The 19,617-nt window shown below is 49.4% G+C and overlaps 1 long non-coding RNA gene across 2 annotated transcripts in view; it reads left to right on the forward strand.

Moving 5' to 3' along the window:
- The window catches only part of LOC131481244 (uncharacterized), a 64,915-nt gene extending 45,617 nt beyond the window's left edge, over positions 1–19,298 (forward strand). The window contains exons 2-4 of one of the 2 annotated variants that reach the window (XR_009246177.1): positions 12,709–12,870; positions 13,077–13,232; positions 19,185–19,298. This is a non-coding gene — a long non-coding RNA (uncharacterized LOC131481244). Of the gene's footprint in view, positions 1–12,708; positions 12,871–13,076; positions 13,388–19,184 lie in introns of those variants that run through there. The other variant, XR_009246176.1, reaches the window with a different exon arrangement.
- Positions 19,299–19,617: the final 319 nt, after the last annotated feature.

The raw sequence follows: 19,617 nt of genomic DNA on the forward strand, positions 1-19,617 counted from the left end.
ACAAATGGCAGAATTATCCTTAGAAACACCCACTTGACCATGATGTAAAAAGTGTGAGCCAGAGTTTGAATGTTTCTGTAGAAATAAAGCGGACAGCTTTCCCGCATTGTCCATTATGATCATGAAATCATAGTGGTCCATTTCTTTCCTCTTTAACCCGAACTCAGCTGGAGCTGGACTCCGGCATGAAAGATCTTCCTCTCTGTATCTCTGACTTTCCAATAAAAATAAATAAATCTTTAAAAAAAAAGTGCTAGAAGTGAATTAATTGCTCAAGATTGCGTAGTTAGTGGATGGCAGCATGGAGGCTTGAATCTAGTATTCTTTGGATTGCTAAGTGTGTGTTTTTCAGCATTATGGTGTTTTACACAGACATTTGTTTGCACCCTGACACTTTGCCGAAGGAGGCATCCCTGTTAGAGGTGATTTTCTAAAGAGGGATTGTGGCAAGATAGGGTGGAGGGCAAGGAGCTGGGGGTGGAGTTCCTGACCAGCTTCAGGGGCCCGTGGAAGAGTGAAGAGAGGAGGGGGTGGGGAAGGCAGGGGCTAGTGCCCAGAGGAAGCTCTGGGCCTTGTTGGGGGAAGTTTTACCAAAAAGCCTTCCTTTAGGACAGAATCCAGGAGGGTGGCTGTAGCGTAGCACCTGGAGACCAAGGCCCTTCCTTGCCTTCTTGGGGTCTTCAGAGTCATTGTACCGGACCATTGAAACTTAGAGGCCCACTGACAACTGGTAGGACAAAGTCAGTCATGTGAGACTGTGGTCCCAGATGCTGGGTGAGAGCAGGGCTGGTTCTCTGGGGTGGTCCCCTAGGAAAATTTCAAGGGGATAGAGCTGGGGTAGGGGAGTGGGGTTGCGGCCATGGCCAAGGACAGAGAAGCCTGACACTGCTGACAGGCACAGCCAGATGGCTGGAGTTGAAAGCTTCTTCCGTGCAGGAAGGCAGAGGCCTTGGCTCTGGTGAGTACAAGGAAGCACCCTGCCCAGGCTGCCCAGCTTGGGGAGCGGCGGGGGGAGGGGGTGACAGAGGCAGGGGCAAGTGAGGGGGTTCTTTCCCCAGTGAGCCGCTACTGCCAGGCCCTGCCGAGTTTTACATAAACAATCATCTGGAAAAAAAAGACTGCCGTAGCCCTTTCCTGGTCCTCTTCCCTCCCCCCCCCCACCATCGCCTGGTGTGTTCAGAAGTCATTGAAACCTTGGCAAACACAAAGGAAAGCCTTTATCCCTTCTCTGACCACGGAAAGGAAGCGGTGGGTTTAGACACCGTATGAATGGCGAGGGACAGAGCCAGAAAGATGGAGAGGTTGAAGGCAAGGCCTAGGAAGACGGTGCCAGAGTGTGGGCTGGAGGCTTCTGCCGCAAGCCGGGCTCAGGTGCGGTGCAGGCGGAGGGACGGCGAGCAAAGAGCCGCTGGGAGCCAGGCAGAGAGCAGCCCCAGGGAGAGGTGGGGGCCCCCGGAGCCTGCGGGGTGGGGAGGAGGTGAGAGATGATGGCCTTGACTTTGTGGTGAAATCCAAGGCGCTCTTTAGAGCCCAGCGCACTAGAGCTGTGTGGAATGCAATTCGCCATGAGCCTGGCTTGCGCGGAGCCTGGGCCGGAATGTCCACCCCACTCAGAGCCAGCCGGGGAAGGGCTCCTTTCCTCCCTCTTTCTTCCACTTTCCCTCCTGTGGCTTCTTCTTCCAGCCCTTTGTCTCTGCCAGCCTCCTCCCTTTCATTTCCCTTGCTCCTTCTATTGTGACCCCAGGGGTAGCCAGCCTGGGGGCCCAGTGCCCGGTCCAGGGGTAAGCCCATGGCCTGCAGCTGAGGTGAGGCCCTGGGGAGCCCTGGTGTGGGATCTGGTCCAGCCTCATGGCCCCGCCTCTCCTAATCTTATCCTCGCACAACCCTGGGCGGCACTCGGCATCCCGGCAGCCCGGCTGTTTAGCAGGGGGAGCCCTCCCAGGACGGGAGGGGCGGGCGACTCTCCCTGGCGACGGGACAGCTGTGGCCGCGAGATAGACAGGAAGCCCGGCCCAGCCCTCTGTGCCAGCTCTGTGGAATAACAAGGGGCTCCGCGGGCAGGCAAACAGGGGCGGGGTGGGTGGGGCCAGGACTCAGTGTCATCTTGTTTAATTATTAGTGAACTACTAAAGGTTCCTCTCTCTTTTTTGGACTTGGGTTTCTTTCTCCGAAAAATGGGCACAGGTGCTTGCCCTGCCGTGTCCTGAGGTTGCTCAGAGGCCTGCAGGCTTCAGAACCCTGCCTCCGGGGAGGTAGACCTGGCTCAGCCAGGCTTGGTCTCTGCAGTGTCATGGGGAGAGGTTGTGGGGAAGCAGCCTGGAGCAGCGCTCCCCTCACGCTGGTGGGGAAAGGTGGCCTGCTGACATCACTGCACAGGCCGGTTTTGTGCGTGAATTGTGTAAAGTGCAGCATGTCCCTGCTCTAAGTAGGACAGCATGGACAGGTGGACCCGATGGAGTTCTGGGCCCCAGGCAGGACAGGTTAAAGCCATCCTGCTCCGGTTTGTCTCCCCCAAGGACGGTCCCTTCTGCCTCTTCCTTCAGGGACTGCTCCTGTGCCTCCCAGCCCTTCCTTTCTGCCATTCCAAATCCAGTTTTTTCTTCGGAACCCAACTCAGAAGTCACGTGTCAGCAGCCCAGCCCCACCTTAACCTTTTGCCCAAATGCCAGTGCCTATGGATCCAGACTGCTCCAATCCAAAGCCCCACAGATGAACTCTGTGACCTTGGGTGAGCAGTTTAACTTTGCTAAGCCTCAGTTTACCTATCTGGGAAATGGTAAACAGCAGCAGCCACCTCTGGATTGTTAGCAGGATCAGATGCAGCCTGTTCCAGCTGGAGGCTCGACACATGATAGGTGCTTACAGCAGGCTCAGGATTTTTTTTTAACACCATTGAGTGTTTAATATGGACATTTTGCCTCCCTGCCTTGATTGTAAGCTGTTTAAAAGCAGTTTATGTGTTAGCTTTTCTTAGCATAACATGAACTCTCATGTACAAGTATGATAGTATTTGCAATTAAAAAATAAGAGGGTTTTTTTGGTGCAAAATTTTTGAAACCCATGCTTTTTCTTTTTTCAAAATATGCATTTTCCACAAACTTTTTGAAGCCCTCTCATACTGGGTACACAGTAAAGTGCCTGGGGGAAGAACCCTCCTCCCCAGTTTTGGTTAACCGATCTCTGTATCTGCAGAATGGTGTTGGGTTGCAATGATGGCATATTGCTCTTCTTTTTCACCAGGAAGAATTTCTGTTTATTGAACACCTATCCTACATGGCATTGCGCAATTCTCCGTGTTATCTTCTTTAAACTTTCGCAAGAAAATCAAATTCCTGGGGCAGGCATAATTATCCTATCCTCATTTTACCAATGAGAAAATCTTAGGGCTCAAGAGAGATTAACATGACCTGGATAGTGCAACTGCTAGAGAAGGGAGTCAAACTCAAGTCTGTCTGAAGCCCAGATCCTATTTTGTTGTTTTTCCGTTGTCATACCTTTCAGTTTCACTGTTTTTGCAGACAGATTCTACATTTTAGTTTTATTTGTGGTTTACCCCAACACCATACCAACCCTTAGTGTTCAGTGAACTTGGTAAAATGCCAGTGGATTACAAAAAAAAATAAACCGGAGGCGCAGAGCAGCTGGAGCCGGCCAGAGCTTTCACTGAAGCAGCACTTTGATCCCTGGACCTGCCGCACAGCGGGTTTGACTGTTTCTCTTGAGATGTTTGTCACCGTAAGAGCGCTCCTGCCCCTCCCCTCAGCTGGAAAGGGTGCCAGAGTGTGGGCTGATTTTGGTGCCCAAGGTCCACGGGCAGTTTTCTGGTTTAAAAATAATGTCACTTTTCTAGAATTTTGAACTATGGGGATTTTTAAAGATTGACTCCCTGACCGGGGTGTTTGGTGGGTGGGTGGGGGAGGATAAACCCCTCTCGGGAATTCCTTAAACCCCAAATTTGGCAGCGACATGGTGGCGGCCAGAGGCGCCAGGACAGGGTCCTCATTCTCATTCAGCACACGCAGTCACACTCAGTCACACACACAGACACTCCTCTTTGTCTAAAGAGCCCTGTAATGTAAGAGAGTTGGGCGAAGGAAGGAAACTAGCAGGTTCAGGCTTGTCTTGCCCCTGCTTCGGGCTACTGGGCCCCTCTGCCAGGCGCCAGGACTTTGCTCTTTCTGCCCTGCTCCTGGCCACAGTAGTCCAAGGTCTGTGGCCGGTGGTGGCTTTGCTGCTTTTGTGTGTTCCTGGGTTACTCTGTTGTACATATGGAAGGGGGAAGGGTGAATGAGGACCAAGATTGCTTTGTCTCCAGTTAAACCTTTTGCGGTAAGAACATGAGAGCAGAAGGGGAGCCAGAAACTGAATTGGTTGTTTTTGTATGAGACCCTTTTCTGACTGGGATTCGAAGCAGTCAGGTGATGGCCAGCACTGGACTCGGGGGAGTGTGACTGTGGCTTGATTCTCCGGGAACCCACTAGCTGCATGAGCAGTGTTCTTACTCATAACGCTAGAGAAGCAGGCTGCTCAAAGTCATAGCCACAAGTGCATGCCATAGGGCTTCGAAAAGTCCAAGGAAAGGTGAATTTAAAAATAATCTGAATTTGTCTGGATTTTTTTAAGCCCCTGCATATCCCTTGAATTGGAGTATAAATTAAATAGGGAATGGGCCCGGCGGCGTGGTCTAGCGGCTAAAGTCCTCGCCTTGAAAGCCCCGGGATCCCATATGGGCGCCGGTTCTGATCCCGGCAGCTCCACTTCCCATCCAGTTCCCTGCTTGTGGCCTGGGAAAAGCAGTTGAGGACGGCCCAATGCTTTGGGACACTGCACCCGCGTGGGAGACCCGGAAGAGGTTCCAGGTTCCCGGCTTCGGATCGGCGCGCACCGGCCGGTTGCGGCTCACTTGGGGAGTGAATCATCGGACGGAAGATCTTCCTCTCTGCCTCTCCTCCTCTGTGTATATCTGGCTGTAATAAAATGAATAAATCTTTAAAAAAAAAAAAAAAAAAAAAAAAGAAAAAAATAAATTAAATAGGGAATTATAGCAACCTGGGAAAGCAGTGTGAGGTGTGATATTACCTTTAAGACACAGATTGAGGACCTGGCGTGGTAGTCTAGTGGCTAAGGTCCTCAATTTGCACTTGCCAAGATCCCATATGGCCACCAGTTCTAATCCTGGCAGCCCTGCTTCCCATCCAGCTTTCTGTTTATGGCCTGGGAAAGCAGTGGAGGATGGCCCAAAGCCTTGGGACCCTGCACCCGCCTGAAAGACCTGGAAGAAGCTCCTGGCTCCTGGCTTTGGATCAGCTTAGCTCAGCTCTGGCTGTTGCAGTCACCTGGAGAGTGAGCCAGTGGATGGAAGATCATCCTCTCTGTCTCTTCCTCTCTGTATATCTGAGACTCTAATAAAAATAAATAAATCTTTAACAAAAAGACACAGATTGAGTTCTTTTTTTTTTTACTTTTAAAAACTCATATTTTCGGGCCCAGCACGATAGTGTAATGGTTAAAGTCCTCGCCTTGAATGCGCCGGGGTTCCATATGGGCACCAGTTCTAATCCCAGCGGTTCCATTCCCATCCAGCTCCCTGCATGTGGTCTGGGGAAGCAGTCGAAGACGATTCAAGGCCTTGGGACCCTGTACCCATGTGGGAGACCCAGAAAGAAGTTCCTGGCTCCTGGCTTTGGATTGGCGCAGCACCGGCCGTTGGAGCCACTTGGGGAGTGAATCATTGGACGAAAGATCTTTTCTGTCTCTCCTCCTCTCTGTACATCTGCCTTTCTAATAAAATAAATAAATGTTAAAAAAAACTCATATTTTCGTTTTATTTGAAAGGTGGATAGGCAAGCATAGGTCTTCCTTATACTGGTTCACTTCCCAAATGCCCACAATAAGCCTGAGTTGTGGCTAGCTGAAGCCAGGAGCTCCATCAGGTCTCCCACAGGACTGGCAGGGGCCCCAATGCTGGAGCCATCACCTGTTGCCTGTCAGGTGCAAGATGCAGGGCTCCCAAGGTGCAGCTTAACTAATTTTACTGCTCCACCAAACACACGACTCTCAGTTCTAATCTCTCTCTTTTTAAAAAAGATTTATTTTTATTACAAAGTCGGATATACAGAGAGGAGGAGAGACAGAGAGGAAGATCTTCCCTCTGATGATTCACTCCCCAAGTGAGTGCAGCTGCCAGTTCTGTGCCGATCTGAAGCCAGGAGCCAGGAACTCCCTGCAGGTCTCCCACATGGGTGCAGGATTCCAAAGCCTTGGGCCGTCCTCGACTGCTTTCCCAGGCCACAAGCAGGGAGCTGGATGGGAAGTGGAGCTGCCGGGATTAGAACTGGCGCCCATATGGGATCCCGGAGCGTTCAAGTTGAGGACTTTAGCCGCTAGACCATGCTGCCGGGCCCTCTCGGTTCTAATTGTAACTCTGTGTCACATAATAGTCACGTACCTTCTCCATGTCTCAGATAAAGTTGTTTATGAGGATAATAAAAAGCAGCTTCATTCTGGGATTATAAGCATTGTATTAAATGAGTGAATACTTTTAAAGATCAAAATAGTGCCTGACATATAATCACTTATACTTAAATATTAAATCTGCCTGTATCTGTGACTTTCTTCGATATGTATATACATATGTGTGTGTTATATAAAACAAATGTCTATAACACATAATGTATAAATACATGCACATATACTCGCACATGAAACATGGTATTTGGTGCTGCAGCGTGAGTTGTCAGCCAGAGGTTCATAGTGAAACCGAAAGGCATTGAGCATAACATAGTTCAAGCTGCAAAACTCACCTTTATCTCTGCTGCACTAACACAAATGTCTCAGGCAAGTGGTGTCATGTTCTGTGGTTGGACTCCTGAGGATTGGCAGAAACCCCACAAATTTTCCATAGTAGGGAGACATATTGATGATTATGTGAGGAATAGTGTCACCTGTCCACTCCGAGGATGGATCAGGCTCAGGAGGTGCAGAGGGATACTTCATTAATGATCTTGCAAGAGAGGGTTCCTGGTGGGCAGGCGGGCACAGCCGGTGCAGTTTCAGCAAGTGACTTATTCCCTGGCACACAGGCCCCTCCCCAGTTGCTCATTGGCTTAGTACTGCTGGGTAACAATCTTCCCGTATTTGCTTCAGCTGTGTCGGCCACTTAGGCCCACCTGTGTGACCTAAGAGCTCTCTGGGTGTGACCTCGCTGTTATGCTAGCTGGCTGCTTGTAACTTTCCCCAGTTTGCAAGCTGTTGTGCAGGCTAGTTGTCCACTTGCAGCTAAGCACCTTACTCTGAAAATGAATGGATTGCCTTCTCCCAGGGTATTCCTCAGGAATTGAGATGTTTCATAAACCTGGTCATATGCAAGTGTGTGTTCTCATGTAGAGACGTGGACTCTGCACAAGGCACTGTAGTGATGTGAACACAAACTGGTCCTGGTCCCTGCTTGGGAGTGCTGTTTTTCCGTATTCCATGCACACAGGCGATGCTCAGCTGTTCTGAGTAGCATGGACCACTGCTTGGTTGTTTTGCAGGCTTTCCCCTCTGAGAGCAGAGTCCATCTTGCTGGTTATCAGAAGAGGCCATCTGCCAAACCAGGGTGATCCATAGGAGGCATTTTCTTTTGGGAGTCCCATTTTCTGGGACATGTGAACTTTGTAAGAAACTAGGCCTGAAATGTATTTGGCAGGGGGGAGATTTATAAAATCGAAGCAAGATGGCTTGAGATAAAATGCATCTTTCTCTTTGTTCCCCTGAAACAAACTTTTCCTTCTCCAGTTCTGGAGATAAGTTTCTGTCTATGGACAATGATCATTCAAGCCAGATGTGGGCCTCTTCATACTCAGTGTGGCACAGGCTCCGCTCTGGGGGAGCTGAGGAGGTGATGTTAGCAGCAAAGACAGAAATATTTGGATCTTGAATAGCACAGTCTGCCTTTATACTGCATTTGTGTCTGACTTAATTGAAATTCCTAAGATGTGATTTTTTTTTTTTTTCACTTAATGGTCAGGGAAGCGAGTTAGCTTACATCTGTAGAATGTGGCCGTGGACCACTAGTGACACTCTGGGCAGAAACTGTTTAAGATGAAATGTGGATGTGGCTTTCCTGACCTCGCTGCTAGCTGCTCCCTGCTTGAATCCATTAAGCACATCTTGGAGAGTTTAGTTTTTCCAAGGATAGCTCTGATTCAAATGACTCTTCCTCTTATAAAACCTCAACAACTTCATATTAAATGCAGCCTATAAAATATGCTTTGATGGTAACTTGCAGCTCCTTGCACTAACCCAGTAGGATTAGTCATCATGGCATGTCTGCAGAACTCTGAAAGCCGAGAAATCTGAAATACTCCAAAATCGGAAGCTTAGTGCCAACAACACACTCAAAACTTTTGGATTTTGGATTATTTCGTTTTCTATGCAAATATTTTTTAAAAAATCCAAGAAATTGTGGAATCTGAAACACTTCTGTCTCCAAGCAGTTCAGATGAAGCATCATCAGCTCTATTTTTGTAGGTATAAATATTTCTGCATTCTAGCCAATCATATCTTATTTATTTAGCACCTCTTAGTAGGGAGAAGGTACACTGTTAAGCCCTGGAGGTTCAAAGATTAATACGATTTAAAAAAAATATTTATTTTTATCGAAAAGACAGTTTTACAGAGAGAAGGAGAGACAGAAAGAACCTTCCATCTGATGGTTCACTCCTGCTTTCCCAGGCCATACACTGGGAGGCTAGATGGGACATGGAGCAGCTGGGACACAAACTGGTGCCCATATGGGATACTGGTGCTTGCAAGTGGAGAATTAGCCTGTTGATCAGGGCCACCATGTAAGATTTTTTCTTTTTAAAGATTTATTTATTTTTATTACAAAGTCAGATATACAGAGAGGAGGAGAGACAGAGAGGAAGATCTTCCGTCTAATGATTCACTCCCCAAGTGAGCGCAACGGCCGGTGCTGCGCCGATCCAAAGCCAGGAACCTGGAACCTCTTCCAGGTCTCCCACGCGGGTGCAGGATCCCAAAGCTTTTGGCCGTCCTCGACTGCTTTCCCAGGCCACAAGCAGTGAGCTGGATGGGAAGTAGAGCTGCCGGGATTAGAACTGGCGCCCATATGGGATCCCGGGGTGTTCAAGGCGAGGACTTTAGCCACTAGACCATGCTGCCAGGCCCTACCATGTAAGATTTTTGTGGCAAAGTCTAACTCACAGTTTAGCAGAACCTGGAGATAAAATGTGTTGAGAGGAGTAACCAGTTCTGTCTACTGCAACGCGTGGTAAATAGAAACCCAGTTTTGTATCTGTGAGTGTTCCCTGCAGTTACTGCTGTCTCCTTCAGCTCCTCACTTGCCTCTTGTTCATATCCTCAGTCCTTGTGGGAACCCCAGTGCCCAGGTCCATTCAGCCCCCTCTCCCTGACTTATCCTGCCTTGGACTCTTGTTGTCATCCTCTTCCTTGCCCCGTGGCAGCTGCCAGAGTAGCTCCTCTAATATACCCTGACCTGGTGCATGGCTCCCCAGGGGTGCCTCTATGCTCCCTCTTGGTCGCAGATGAACCCAAACTCAGGAGTTGGATGGGGGCGTGTAGGCCTGTTACAAGGGCACTCAGTCTCAGTCTCTGGCGTTTCTTCTTTCATTCTTTCTTTTTAAAAATTTTATGTTGTGTACACTTATTTGAAAAGCAGAAAGAAAAAGAGAGTCATAGAGAGACCTTCCATTCGCCAGTTCATTCTCCAACTGTCCACAATAGCCAGGGGCTGGGCCAGGCTGCAGCCAGGAGCTGGGAACGTTTCCTGGTTGACACAGGTGCCAGAGACAAAAGGTTTGGATTGGGATCTACAGTGTCGCAGGATGCACATTAGCAGACAGCTGAAGCTGAGACTCAAACTCAGGCACTCCCATATGGGATGTGGGCGCTGCAGGCAGTACTTCCCGGCTCCCCAGGCTCTGGCCTTCTGTGTCCCACAGCTTGAGGGAGCTTGCATCATGCTGGTACTTCAGCCCAGCTCTTTGGCTCTTCAACAGCAGGGTCCTTCCTTCCTCAGGGTCCCAGGGGACTGTACCAGCAAGGCGTGGCTGCCCCACTTGGGAAAGCCCCTTCCCCTTGGGAGGCAGTGGTGTGTCCTCCCAAATGCCTTCCTGCCTTTGCCCACAGGACCCAGAGAGGGAGCCACATAGGCCACTTGCTGTGGGCCCATATCAGGCCTTTTCTCAACCCGCTTCCTGTGGGCTCCTCTCAGTTTCACTGCTGGCCTTGGCTTCTAATCCTACCTTGTTTATACTTGGTGACTGAACCTCAGCCTCTTCCTCTAGGCCGACCTCCATGGCATTCTGTTTACAAGAGGGGGAACAGAGGAGGAGAGGGGTCCCGGTTGTCCCATGCCCTCTGCAAAGGACTTTAGCTCTCCTCCAGTGTGGTGGTCCTGTTTTCAGCGGGGACATGACATGACCATGTAGAATAATCACCACCAGTAGCTGGAAACTATGGAGGCCAGTTGGGAGACTAAGATCAGGCTGGGACCTTGTGAGTGTCCTGGTCAGCCCTTGGCCTAGATGCCTTGGCCATCATGTGGGTAGCCTGGAGGAGCTCAAAGAGGAATTGAGCTCCAGGATCACACGACAGGAAGAGTTTGCTCCAAAAGGGGATTTGCTCTTGCTTGCATTTTAGTTCTAATTTATTTATTTTCGTTTTATTTGACTCTCTCTCTCTCTGCCTCTTCCATTGGCAGGTTCATTTCCCCCAATTTCCTGCAAACCAGGTGGAAGCCAGGAATGAGGAACTCCTTCCTGATGTCCCACGTGGGTGGATGACATCCAAGGGTCGTCTCTTGGCTCCCCGCGTGTGCATTAGCAGGGAGTGGGAATCAGAAACAGAGCCCAGCCCCTCCTGTGTGAGATGTGGGCGTCCTAAGGAGAGTGCTCACTCCTGAGAAAAGTGAAGTACACAGTTGCTGTGCTGGCTCTGATACTGACCCTGGGCTGTGTCTCCTGAGTGGTGGAAGACAGGAAGGGGAAGAGGAGAGGTTTCATTTCTTCTAGAAAAACCTGGCTGGATGTGTTAAATCAAAGGTGAGCGGATGAGTGTTGTGGGGGTGGAGGTGAGTCGCCTCCGCTCTATGAGATGCCCTTGCAGCTGTGGCTGGGCCACGGGGCTGAGTGTCTTGCTTGTAAAGTTATGTTTTCAGCTCAGTCTGTAACTCACAGCGCAATGTGAGATCAGACACTTGGCTTTCCCCGGACTCCATTTAACAGTCTGCAGAACACACCTCCATCTTGCAGGGAGCAACAGGAGCAGTTAATTGGTGTTTGTGAAGCGCCCAGAGATCCCCAGATGCGAGCTGCTGAATACGCGAGTGGGTTCCTAGGCAGGCTCCTATGTGATTGCTAAGTGGGCAAACCGCTGTTTGTGATTTCACATTCAGATCCTTGGAGAACACTCGTTTCTTCCCAGTGTCTGTCTCTTCCTAAAAAATATGCTTTAGGAGAATTTTGAAAACTACAGAGAATAAGATAATGAAAAACCGTGTATTCATCTACCCAAATGAGCAAATATTGGCAGTTTTTACAGTGAATAATTTCATTAGCATTTAACAGTATTTTTCTCACATAATTCTTTTTTTTAAAAGATTTATTTATTTTTATTACAAAGTCAGATATACAGAGAGGAGGAGAGACAGAGAGGAAGATCTTCCATCCGATGATTCACTCCCCAAGTGAGCCGCAATGGCCGGCGCTGCACCGATCTGAAGCCCGGAACCAGGAACCTCCTCCGGGTCTCCCACGCGGGTGCAGTGTCCTAAAGCTTTGGGTCGTCCTCGACTGCTTTCCCAGGCCACAGGCAGGGAGCTGGATGGGAAGTGGAGCTGCCGGGATTTTAACCGGCGTCCATATGGGATCCTGGCATGTTTAAGGTGAGGACTTTAGCTGCTAGGCTACGACGCCGGGTCCTTCTCACATAATTCTATGAGGTATTTGTGGGCCTTAAATCTTTTTGTTTTGCTTTGCTTTGCTTTTAAGATTTATTAGCGAGAGAGACACAGGGAAATTTAAGATTTATTAGCGAGAGAGACACAGGGAGATGTCGTCCATGTCCTGGTTCACCCCCAGATGCCTGCAGTGGCTGGGGCTGGACTGGTCCAGAGCCAGGGAACTTCTCCTGGTCATCTTGGGCCATCTTCTGCTGCTTTTCCAGGCTATTAGCATGGAATTGTATTGGAAATGAGGCAGCCCGGACTTGGATCAGCACCTGTGTGGGATACCAGTGCCATAGGCAGAGGTTTAACTTGCTATGCCATGTGTCAGCCCAAATGTTGTTTGTTTTTGAAGCAGATGAAGTAAGACACTGTCTTGCCCTCAACCCATGCCACCCACACCCCTCATGCCCCTCATGACCCTCATGCCCATCCATCTGCCCGTGGTGTGCGAGGCTTCCCTTGCCTGTGCAGCTCTGTGTGTGTGTCTGAGCGGATCGATTGATGGATGGATTTTTCCCATATGTCCAGAAGACCAAGCTACAGAGCAGGGAGCTCGGCCAGGCTGGCGGCCTGCCCCTGCTGTGCTGCCCTGTGTCCATCTGTACCATGGTAATTGGTAGCCTCTAGGTTGCTGTTAACCTTGGGAATCATGACAGAGTGGGAGGATCGAGAAATGGTAACTCATGTTATTAACCATAGTATGTCATTTTCTCGCTTTTTGCCCCCCTCTCTAGGCAGAAAGGCATCTGAGAGCAGGGCCTGTGTCCCCAGCCTGTGGGCCTCTATCCCATGACTGGAGCCTCCTGGCTTGGTGGAGAGGCTCAGCACTTGCTTCTTGAAGAAATGATGGAAATGCCTGGGCCTGTTTCCCAGTGTCAGCTGAGATGCACTGAAGGGTAGGTGCCAAAGCTAGTGTGTTTCCAGGGCACCCAGAAGACAATTGCTGCGATGAGGAGGCTGGTACATTGTCCCTCCCAGGTCCTGCTGCTGTCCCTCTGGTTGCACAAGAATTCAGAGTGATGGGTGGGAGGGGGAGACTCAGAACTGCCTTGTTGGATTTGTTTTCCTTGTTGTCTTGAGTTACATGCTGTTCACTTTTCAGATGCGTGTCTGCAAGACTGTGGCTCGCCCAGCTGTCACAGGCTCCTGGCGGTGACCTGAGCCTCCATGGATGGTATGTCCGCCTCTGGCAGACAAGAGAAAGGGACAGCAGGGGGCACCAAACCCACACAGTTATGCTGGAGAGACGAGAGTCCGGGTGAGTGACAGCGACAGTTCCTGATAGTCGGCTAGCTCACCACCCTTTCTGTAAGCTGTTTAGATTCCCACAGTGGCGTGGCAACGGAGAGCATTATTTAGTAAAGCAACAAACAAATAGAGCTCTAACCCTGACCTTGCCTCCAACGGCGGCAGAAGCTGTCAGGGCAAGAAGCCACTTGGTTCATCTTGTGCTCTGCACTTGTTCGTCACAAATCGGGCCGGAGATGAGGAGGGGCAGACGGTCTGTCAGAGCTGGGATGCGCTGGTTTGCCTCCTGTGATCTGCTGGAAAGACTTTATGGTACTTTAGTTTGTATGTGTATGAGACAAGAATCATCATAGAATTTCAGGCCCCGGCACCAGATAAGGATCTGCTAGTAGAGGTTTTTCTCATATGTTGTTATGCTATGTACCCCTTGTTGTGTTTAAAAACAGTAGTCCACTGGCATTAAAAATATATATATATCTTTATTTGGGCTCAGCACAATGACTCAATTGGCTAATCCTCCCCTAGCGAGCATGGGATCCTGTATGAGTGCTGGTTCATGTCCCAGCTGCTCCACTTTTCATCCAGTTCTCTGCTTGTGGCCTGGGAAAGCAGTCAAGCATGGCCCAAGGCCTTGGGACCCTACATCTGTGTGGGAGACCTGGAAGAAGCTCCTGGCTCCTGGCTTTGGATCAGCCAATATAAAAATAATCTTTAAAAAAAACCATTTATTTATTTAGTTTTTAAAAAAATTTATTTATTTTTATTGGAAAGGCAGATATAGAGAAAGGAGAGACAAAGAAGATCTTCTCTCTGGTGGTTCACTCCCCAAGTGGCTTCAACGGCTGGAGCTGAGCCAATCCGAAGCCAGGAGCAGAAACTTCCTCTGGGTGCAAGGTCCCAAAGCCCTGGGCCATCCTTGACTGCTTTCCCAGGCCACAAACGGGAGCTGGATGGGAAGCAGAGCTGCCAGGATTAGAACCGGCGTCCATATGGGATCCCGGTGTATCAAGGTGAGGACTTTAACCATTATGCTATAATGCTGGACCCTAATCTATTTAGTTTTAAAGCTTTGTTGTATTTCGTTTTTATTTGAAAGGTGAAGTTAGAGAGACAGAGAGAGAGAAAGGTCCTCCATCTGCTGGTTTACTCCTTAAATGACTGAAATGACCAGAGTTGAGTTGATCTGAAGCCAGAACCGTGGAGCTTCTTCCAGGTCTCCCACATTGATTCAAGGACTTGAGCCATCCTCTGCTGCTTTCCCTGACCTTAACTAGGAAGTGGATGGGAAGTAAAGTAACTGGGACTCAAATCAGCATCTATATAGGATGCCAGTGCTATTGGTAGAAGTTTAGTCTAATGGTACTGGCCCCTTATTTACTTGAAAGGCAGAATTAGAGAGAAAGAGAGAGAGAGAAAGTCTTCACTTGTTGGTTCTGTCTCCAAATGGCCACAGTAGTGAGTGCTGACCCAGGACTTTCATATAGGTCTCCCATGTGGGTTGCAGAAGCCCAAGTATCTGGACCATCCTCCACTACTTTCCCAGGTTCATTAGCCAGGGGCTGGATGAGAAGTGGAGCAGTGGTCCAGCATGATAACGTGATGGCTAAAGTCCTTGCCTTGAATGGTCTGGAATCCCATATGGGCGCCCAAAGCTTTGGGACCCTGCACCCATGTGGGAGACCCAGAGGCTCCTGGCTCCTGGCTCCTGACTTTGGATCAGGTTAGCTCCATTCATTGTGGCTGCTTGGAGTGTGAATCAGTGGATGGAAGATCTTGCTTTCTATTTCTCCTTCTCTTGTGTATCTGCCTTTCCAGTAAAAATAAATAAATCTTAAAAAAAAAGTGGAACAACTTGGCTCATCTGTATGGGGTGTTGGTGTTGCAGGTGGTGGCCCTACTGGCTGTCCTTTTTGTAGTGCTGGTCGCTCTAGACTCTTTCATCACAAACCTGGATGATCTGTTGCTGTCCCAGGGGAGTGGAGACCCAGCAGGATTCTCTATTGGAGTGGGAAGACACAGGAGGTGTCCCTTTGAGTGCTTGGAGGCCTGGCACCCATGTAGGATGCTAGTGCCACAGGCTGTGGCTCAACTTGCTGTGCCACGATGGTGTCTCCTATTGGCATCTTAAAATTTTTTTTTTAATTTTTTTTAAAGATTTATTTATTTTTATTACAAAGTCAGATATACAGAGAGGAGGAGAGACAGAGAGGAAGATCTTCCATCCGATGATTCACTCCCCAAGTGAGTGCAGCTGCCGGTTCTGTGCCGATCTGAAGCCAGGAGCCAGGAACTCCCTCCAGGTCTCCCACATGGGTGCAGGATTCCAAAGCATTGGGCTGTCCTTGACTGCTTTCCCAGGCCACAAGCAGGGAGCTGGATGGGAAGTGGAGCTGCCGGGATTAGAACCGGTGCCCATATGTTCAAGGCGAGGACCTTAGCTGCTAGGCCACCCCGCCGGGCCCTAAAATTTTTTTTTGAAAGGAAGGATTATAGATAGACATACACACTGAGAGAGACAGAGACAGAGAGAAACCTTTTATCTTCTGGTTCACTCCGCAAATGGCTGTAAAGGGCCCGGCGTTGTGGCCTAGCGGCTACTTCCCATCCAGCTCCCTGCTTGTGGCCTGGGAAGGCAGTCGAGGACGGCCCAAGGCCTTGGGACCCTGCACCCGCATGGGAGTTCTGGAAGAGGTTCCTGGTTCCCGGCATCAGATCGGCATGCACCGGCCCGTTGCGGCTCACTTGGGGAGTGAAACATCGGACGGAAGATCTTCCTCTCTGTCTCTCCTCCTCTCTCTGTATATCTGACTTTGTAATAAAAATAAATGTTTAAAACAAACAAACAAACAAACAAACAAACAAACAAAACGAAATGGCTGTAAAGCCAGATCTGAGACAGACCAAAACAAGGAGCCTGGAACTCCTTCCAGATCACCATATAGGAACAGGGGTCCAAGCACTCCAACCATTCTCTGCTGCTTTTCCAGGAGCACTAACAGTGAGCTGGATTGGAAGGATCAATGTTTTTTGATGAAGCTGGAAGAAGGCAACCATTTCCCCACTGTGTTTTGAAATCTTTTAAAGAAATGTTTATTTTCATCTATTTGGAAGGTAGAGTGAGAGAGGGAGAGTATAAAAGAGAGAGAGAAAGGGATCTCTTCCATCTGGTGATTTGCTCCCCCAGTGCCTACAACAACTAGGGCTGAACCGGCCAAAGCCAAGAGCCCAGAGTCCATCTGGGTCTGCCAGGTTGGTGGCAGGGCCCAACCACGCGCGTCCTCATCGCCTGGTGCCTCTCAGCATGCAGGAGCAGGTGACAGCTCCTGAGCATGACAAACGATGCTCTGAAACACATGTAGCTGTCCCAGGAGGCGCCTTTAGTCTCTGCCACACAGTACCAGCTCCCGAGAGCCTCTGTTTTGAGTGTTTTTCTGTCTGTCGCTGGGGGGTGAAAGCTGAAGACGTGTTTAGGAAGAACAGTAGGGCCTGGATGAGGGTCGAGGCCATTTCTGAGTTGCATTGTTTATTAGGGTGGCTTCCCAGCAGTGGGCTGTGGAGAGTGCTGTGTGTGCACTCCCAGCAGGCGTCCTTAAGTCTCATTTGTTTGTGGTTTTCTACATGCATTACCATACCAGTGTATTTTGCTCATCATGAAGCCTGCAAAAATATTAATTTGAAAAAAAGCACCTCAGTGAAGATAAGTAAACAGGATTCTTAGATGTCTTGTTAATTGCAGTGGCTTCATTACTGTCATTAGCTAATGTCTTGAGCACAATTTACATTAGGATCACACCCCTTATTATCACTGGTCTATGCAAAGCTGTGTTTCAAGTAAGCTTCTTGGTAATTCACTCACTTTCTGGCTGATTTTTGAGATCTGATTATGTTGTTGTTGTTTTCCCTCCTAATGTGGCTAGGAACTTGTCAGGTACTCATCTTGGCCAATCATCTCACACACAGTTTCTCTTTGGGAGAAAAAAATATTTGAGCCACTTCTCTGTTTGGGGATAGTTAGATTAGTTAAAAATTAAGTTCTCTCTTAGTTTCGCATAAGCCAGGCTTGTCTGTAACGGGTCACTGTGTACTCAAGGGAGCCATAGTCAAGCTCTGTCCACTATGAACCGTCTGCTCTTCTTCGCCCAACCTCCTGCTGGGATGTCTCTGAAGCCTGGATGACTTGTGACGGCTAATGAGGGATCCTAGTGACAGTCCTGACACATGGTAGATATTAGCAAAGCTGACTTGCCTATGTATTTAATTGTATGAAGATGAAACATGTTCGTATTTTCTTCCTGTGCACTCTGGATCGTGTCTTGTGCCTCACAAATGTAGAGATAAAATGCAAGCATTTTGACTTGGCATAGAAAGCCCTTCACAGTCCAGCTAGAGTTAGCCTTTCTTGGCCATCAGATCAGTGTGCCCCCATTTAGCTGCAGTCATGGGCTTCCCAGGAGCTTGTGACCCGCAGAGGGCAGCTGTGGTATCTTGTCTATCGTTTTGTGTCCTGAGCGCTGCTCAGGGCCAGGGCTGGCAAGTTCTTGGACCTCAGAATCAGTGGGTTGCATGAGGGGTCATGTATATTTTGGCTTTTGTTCTGAGCCTGTGGAAGCCCTTGGCAGCCCCCCACACAGTGGGGTCTGGTTCGTCCCTAAAGATTCTTCCCGCAACCTGGCTCCTGGCTGGTGAGCTGTTCGGTGCCTGCCATGGCCAGAGCAGTGCTGAACAGATGGGGCGGACTGCAAACCCTGCAGCACATTCCCCTAGCCTCTACCACGGTTGCATCATTCCTGTCAGACAATCTGTCTGCAGGCGGTGAGTGCTCCTGGGGGGCCTTCCCGGGCCTCTTCCGAGTTTTTTTTGGGGAGACAAAGGTATCAGGCCAGATGGCTCCACCCACTGCCTCAGTCCCACTGGTGTTCCAGGGACTGGGAAGTCGAGAGCTCTTTTTAGAGTACAGAGGTGGGGGCTCTCACCTGGACCCTGGAGCTGGAGCAGCCTGCAAAATAAGCGGGCCAGATGACTGTTCTGGCTGTGGAGTGTGTGTGTGTGTGTGGGGGGGGGGGGCTTTCACCAGCCCTGGTTCTGACGTGAGGGAGGATGTGTCTGGTGCCAGGGAGAAGCCTTCATGGAGCCTGCATCCCTGAGTCGCCAGGCTAGTAGGGGCAGAGCACACCTCAGAGGGGAGCCGTGTTCTCAGGACCTTCGGGGGGGGGGTGTGTATGTAGCTAATGTCTGACTGGGAGGCAGTTCAGCTATGCTGTCTCATAACCCAGGATTCTGGGAGGCAGATGCAGTGGCTTTGTAGGCTGGGCCTGGGTTTATGGTGGCCCCACCAAGGCTTGCTTATATCAATGTCCAGTGCCTTGCTTTTCAGAGCATTTTCTTTGGGGGAAAACCTATTCCTTTTGTTTTAGAGCAAATCTTCCTTTTGGAAAAACACTACGATGTTATGACAACCTGCAAAGATGCTAAGTTGGTATATGCTAGGCCTAGGGGATGGTGTGAGTCACTGGGGGTTAGGAGCTCGGGAATACACAGCAGATTTTTTTTTTGAAGACTTACTGATAAATTTTATTTGAAAGTCAGACTTACAGAGGAGAGATAGAGAGATCTTCTGTTCATGGGTCACTCCTCAAATGGCTACAATGGACAGGGCTGGACCAGGCCGAAGCCAGGAGCCAGGAGCTTCTTCTAGGTCTGTTATGTAGGTTTAGGGGCCCAAGTACTTGGGCTGTCCTCCACTGCTTTCTCAGATACATTAGCAAGAAGCTGTAGTGGAAGTGGGATGATTGAGATTCGAAATGGTGCCTATATGAGAAGTCAGTATTGTAAACAATGGCCCTACCGGTTACACCACATTACCAGTTCCACAGTAAACTCTCTCATCATAAACTTGAGTGACCTGGAGCTGTTCTGGGGGAGTGGATACTCAGCTTTCTTCTTTCTTTTTTTTTTTTTTTAGAGTTATTTACTTTTATTGTGAAGTCAGATATACAGAGAGGAGGAGAGACAAAGAGGAAGATCTTCCATCCGTGATTTACTTCCCAAGTGGCCGCATCGGCCAGAGCTGAGCCAATCCAAAGCCAGGAGCCCAGAACTTCTTCCAGGTCTCCCACATGGGTACAGGGTCCCAAGGCTTTGGGCTGTCTGTGACTGCTTTCCCAGGCCACAAGCAGGGAGCTGGATGGGAAGTGAAGCAGTGCCACCAGGTTTGGAACCAGCACTCATATGAGATAGTGGCACATTCAGGGCAAGAACTTTAGCCGCTAAGCTACTGTGCCAGGCCCTCAGCATGATTCTTTACTGGAGTTGGAAGACTACAAGGGGTGTTCCTTTGAGGACTTGGAGTCCTGGGGAGGCCACAGCAGCAGAGCTGGGCCTCAGCATAGGTGGCC

Source organism: Ochotona princeps, chromosome 10 (assembly GCF_030435755.1).
Source record: "Ochotona princeps isolate mOchPri1 chromosome 10, mOchPri1.hap1, whole genome shotgun sequence".
NCBI classification, from domain to species: Eukaryota; Metazoa; Chordata; class Mammalia; order Lagomorpha; family Ochotonidae; genus Ochotona; species Ochotona princeps.